This window comes from Pinus tabuliformis, chromosome 2_2 (genome assembly GCF_031772625.1).
Source record: "Pinus tabuliformis cultivar Carrire ecotype Pingquan chromosome 2_2, CPIR1, whole genome shotgun sequence".
Classification (NCBI taxonomy): Eukaryota; Viridiplantae; Streptophyta; class Pinopsida; order Pinales; family Pinaceae; genus Pinus; species Pinus tabuliformis.
In genome coordinates, this window is record NC_142300.1 from 902534702 (window position 1) to 902540701 (window position 6000).

Here is a 6000-nt window from a genome sequence, read left to right on the forward strand (position 1 = left end):
ATTGGCACCTTCACAAGAACCGACGGCCGTTACTGGAAACATTTTATCTGAGCTCAGGTCAAGATTAGAAACTGTTGTGCCGAGAAAAGGAAATGATGGTGAATGGTGGCACTCCGTTTTCGAAAGATTTTTGGGTGCAGTGGCAGATCGAAGGAGAAAGCGAGTTAACCAATGGTTGACGTCAAACACAGTGGAATTTCTCGGTTCGGATGAGGTGCAAAAATTACAGTTAGAGGCTGCTGCGGGTATTGCAGAAATGAAGCAAAGGCTGTCTGTTTGCGGATGTAAATGCTCCAAATGCTTTTGGAGATGTGTGCATGAAAAAGGTCATGTCTGCTCTCATTCTTGCATGGGTAACCATGTATGTTCAGAAAAATGTACCTTCTGCACCATGGAGGAAGCAGGGAATTCGGTTGAGGAATGCAAAGATTTGGCAGGCCATGAAGGCCCCCATGACTGTAAAATGAGAAACCACACCTGTGGGCAAGTTTGTGACTTGTTTCAGAAGTCATCCAGCCGTAATAAATCTTGTTCTATTAAGCTTGGGCATGAGGGTCGACACAAGTGCAATTCTCCTCAACACATGTGCAAGAAAATGTTCTCTTCCCAGTTGCGAAAATCAGTGTGTTGTCCCAATTGAGTTTGGGGATCATGATAAGCATGCTTGCCATGAAAGATACTGTCAAGCCCCATGCCTCATGAAAGGATGTACGAGGACATGTGGTCACAAGGACCATTTTCATGAGCTCAATCGTGATGCAGAACATCTGTGTGGGAATGAGCATGTGTGCCTTGATAAATGCGAGGTGCCTGGAATATGTGAGATTTTTACTGAATTAGTTCACCAAACAAGGCCGAAGGCCGCAGAGGGTCTTTCGAGTATGAGCATGTATCAGAGCAGAATGGTCTACGAAAGGATTGTTGTGTCCCAATACCAGCCTTTAAGAGGAGCCATGAAAGACCCCATGTTCATACAACTAAGGAGGATGCTATACATTATTGTGAGACAAGATGCGATAGTTGTGGCTATTTTTGCCAACTTCCAATCGATCACCCTGGTTTGCATAACACAGTGCATGGTAATATGAGAAATGCCAAATTTATTTCAGAAACAGAGGAGATTGATATTGATGACAGAAAATATGCATGGGGAGAAACAGGGCTGGCAGAAATGTGCAATATGCATTGTAAAAAACAAGGCAGGGGCCACATTCACTTGGTCCCATGCCCACAAAACTGCACCAGCAAGCTCTACGATGGCTCCAGGCATGAGACTAGGAAATATGGTCCTGACCTGGATGTACCCAAGGATGAGATGAGCCATGAAACATATTGGAAGTATATTAGATTCGTTGATCCCTGCACAGAGGAAGAGCAGACTGAGTTTGGCCTCTGCAATCACTATTGCAGATCAGAGGAGCATGAAGATCTTCAAGACAAAAAGTCTGGTGCAGCTCAGAAATCTTATTGCACTGAGAAACTTTGGCATTCTCCCATCAAAAGAACTGGATTTAGTGTCAGTTCTGCAGGCTATATAACAGATGATGGGCACCATTTTGGCTGTGATCATTCCAAGAATGTTCCTCATCATGTCATTTTTGTCATTGATAAATCGGGGTCCATGGGTAGTCTAGATATTAAGCCAACAATGTCCATGTTTTCTCCTTTGCATGATTGTAGGCTTGGTTGTGTATATGAGGCAATAATAAGGTTTATAAGAACTCGTCTGAGGACAGTATCTCATGATTCAGTATCAGTGATTCTCTTCGACTGCAGTGCATTTATTGCTGTAGAGATGAAAGAGATGAGGGAGGAAGTTGTTCATTTGCTTCTTTCTTATGATGCAGATGGAGGAACTACTTATTCATCTGGGTTGGAATTGGCTGAAAGGGTGATGATTAAAGCCTCAAAAGATCCTACAACTGATCACAAAAGACCAATGATTGTGTTTTTGAGTATGGAGATAATGGTGGGGGAGGGGATCCTCTATATTATGTCAACAGAATGAAACAACAAGAGCCGAGGATGATTCTTCATACCATAATGTTTGGAACTGAAGCTACGACCAATATCCTCATCGAAATGGCTAATATTGGCAATGGAACATTTCAACATAGTCTCGATGAAGTGCAATTAGCAAGAAGCTTTGAAGACCTAGCCACAAATCTTAAGCCCAATGTTGCAGCCTTAATGTAGGGATGGGGCAGGTATTTTAGACTAATCTTTGGTTATAAAAATCCTACTGCACATACAGACTAGGTTAGACATCTGGATTTTTGTTATGAAAAATCTATGTCTTTATGAATCAGTTATGTTTTATTTGAGTAACGTAATGTGGTATGGCAATAGAGAACCCACGGCAACTTATGAGGAGGCTTCTGCATGATGTAGCCAGATCTGAAGTTCACGAAAGTACACATATTTGAATAATGTAATGCAATGTCGTAGCTCCATATTTGTGGATGAATATACAAGCTACAGAAGCTAATATGAGATAGGTTAACTATGTGAATATTGTAAGCCATATCTGAAATTCAAAAGATACACATGTTTGCTTTAATGAGGTATCCATTAAAAAATATCTTGATTTTTGCAGTTTTAGGCTTCAATGAACGTCATTTTATGATATTTTTTTGCACATTTTCCAGTTGTGAGCTCCTCTTGTCCGTTAAAGTTGCATTTGTTACTAATGGTTAACATATTATTTGAAATCTGTAAATATGCACTATATGTTGCAGAATGAACTGTTTAGTTATATTTGTTGGAATACTGAAACATGTGTTGATTTTCTTTTGCCGTTATCTCTCAATTGTGACTATAAGCTGGTTAGTAGTCAATGTGCTCTGTTTTCCTCCGCTTTCTCCACCTATCTAACCATGATTCACTCTCAACAGTGCCCCACTCATGCACTCTGAATGTCCACGTCCAATATTTCAGTCTCTCCATATGTTGTTCATCTCCATCAAGCAATGTTGGGCTATCTTAATCCACTTGGTATGATCTATCAAGTACATGAAGTGCTATGGCATTTACTTTTGATTCCAAAACTGTGTTCACCTCAGCAACTGAACTCCTTCATATGAAGTTAAATCTCACCATACCTAACTAAAGTTTCACCTTGGTTTCTATGACAATCTTCTTTGTGATGGTCCCTTGTTCAGTATTGTTGTGAATGATGTCTCCTTCTTCCATATCCAAGAGAGATCTCATTCCCCGCTTCTCCTAAGCATTTCTTTTCTTCAACCTGCAAATCAGCCTTATCTGAAGCAATTTTATCCTCTCTGATCTTCTCATTTAAGAGGTCTTTAGTTGCAAGCTTATTCTCTTCTCCAGTGCTCATCACCAAAGTTTCCACAAACTTTTCTAGGATGCAATTTGCAACATCATTCTTCCCCTCACATTTATCTACATGCTCAAATTCTCTTAGCCTCTTCTTACATGCTGGAAAAAACATAGACATTCTTAGTATTTATGCACTCTTCCTCGAGTGTTCACATTCTTTCAAGCTGCAAAGCACCTGCACAACTAAGACCGCCCCTGAAATCTCCCTCGTTTCAATTCATTGTCTTTCTTTCTTCTCTAAAGCCCTTATTTTTCTTTTCATGACTTGGATCTCCACTTTTCCTTGTTTTCTTTCCTCACACTCTTGATTAGTTGCATAATAGCATGTATCTCTTCGATGATCCACTTCTTCTCTTCTTGGTTTACCTGCTTCTTCTTCACTGTTTTTAACTTTCGGAAGCAAGCACGGAACACATCACCAATCGTTCCTCTCCATATGGATTTCTTTGGCCGACTTGATTTTCTTAGATGCTTGTATGCACCTTAGTGCATTTTAATGCTCTTAAAGACATTGCAAGGATTAGTGAAGCAAATGAATTCTTGCTTTGCAATTTAAATTTATCTCAATAATCTCTTGTTGGCTTCTCAACAGATCACTCTCTTAAAGATGTTTAAAATCCACTAATAGACCCAAGGCCATGTTTCCCTCTTTGGTTTCTCTTGAACTAACTCCGTTTCCCTCTTTGGTTTTTCTCTTGAACTAACTCATTTTTGGCGGCCAAGCTTTTAGTTGTAAATTTGTTGCAATTGCTCTCCTCTCTAGGCCATCTTCTTCTCTAAAGATCAAGTTGCTTTAATACCAAAATGATGGAGATGGAAGGGTAGCATGTTTGAATTTGAAACATATATATAGCATTACATGGGAATGATCCTAGCTATATGATTGACATCCTTAAGATCTCAATTAAACAAGTAAATATCTGAATTTAATTAATCTTGAAATTAAAATTTAGATCAAAGCATAAAATCACACAATCGTTGGGAATTAAATAGCGGTTGTATATAATCAATTTCACACATACCCATGTAATTTCTCCTCCAAAATCAACTTTTCATTCTTTCAAAAAATGTACAAACAAACTTCCACATGCTGTCAAAAAAAATGGTTGCAGGGTTACCCTAATAATCTTGCACTGAGTGAAAGAACGTTCCTAATAAGGAAGGTTTGTTGTACCGTGGTGACAATAATTGTGTGGATTGTCTAGACGACTATATAGTCCTATACATCTATGATTGTATGGACTTTCATACAACATGATGTACAAAGCTACTTGCTGTTTAGATTCATATCTACTTGAATCCTTGTTCTATCTTTCTCAATTTCAAAATTTTCACTTTTTAATAAAGTAAATTGCAAAATAGAATTACTTTTTGAAAATAGAAATATTTCAAACTACTTTTTGCATGTTCTCACAAAATCTATGTGGAGGTCCTTGTCCGAGCTATATTTCTCAACACTCGCTTTTAGTTGGGAAAGACTTTTGCACCAATCCAAGTCTATCTCTAAATGCCACAATTTTACCCTTTGCCAAGGGCATGGTCAAAATATTAGCAACTTGTTGATTAAGGGAAATATACTAGAGCTTCATTGTTTCCTTCTAAAACCCCGTCATATGAAGTTATATCCGATCTCTATATTCTTGGACATATCATGAAACATAGGATATTTAGTGAGTTTGATACAATTTTGATTATCACATTAAATGATTACAGTTTCCAACCTCTAATCAAACTAACCTATAAGTATCTTGCAAAGCGAGATAGCCTTACAACAAGTAGTACCGATCGACATGTACTCTACCTCTGTTAAGCTAAGTGTCATGGAATTTTGCTTCCTATTGAAGCTAAAGCAGTACCATGATGTGCTCTTCTTGTCTATTGCATTGTTTTCCCAATTTGAGTTTGAATGCCCTTGTTGTTGAGAAACCAAGATGCTAGTAGATAATGATTGATTTCTCTTACTTGATAATTACTTGTGAATGTTTGTTGGATTCTTATTAAATTTGTATTCTCTTCATCAAGAAATTACCAAAACATAAAGATCACAAAGAGACAAATAACACAAGAAACTAGGCTCCAAGCCAGGAAAAGACCTCACAAGAGGAAAACCCAAAAATCCATTTATTATAGAATCATATCAAAGTGAGATATCCAAGACCCAAAACCATGACCAACATTTTCACAAAATTCCCAACTCAGCCCTCTTCCAAGTCACCTCCAATCAAGTCGAAGTTAATAGAGTCAATGTTGGTCAAACATTTTAAATTCTTGGTCAAACCACAAAAACTTCACTCTTGCAATAAAGGCAGAATTTCAGCCTTGTAACAACCTTTGAAAAACTGTAGAAAACTTACATGTGTGGACAAATTTAGGGAAGAAACAACTTGTCTTCACTCTCCTTTGACTTTACTCTCTCCACTTTGACTTTCATTGATTTTTCTTCTTCTTCTTGCACATAAATCGATGTGATGATTGGTATTCCAAATGGTCAAGTTGACTTTTATATATGTCTAGGAGGGTTGAATCGCTGCCTCTAAGGTCAACTTGTCCAAGGACGACCAACTTGGTTTTGTGGATGACATTTTGGCTCTTTGACTCAAAATAGAAATAATTTTCTTTTTTTTAAAAGAAGTTCAAATGGGATTTGATTCAATTACA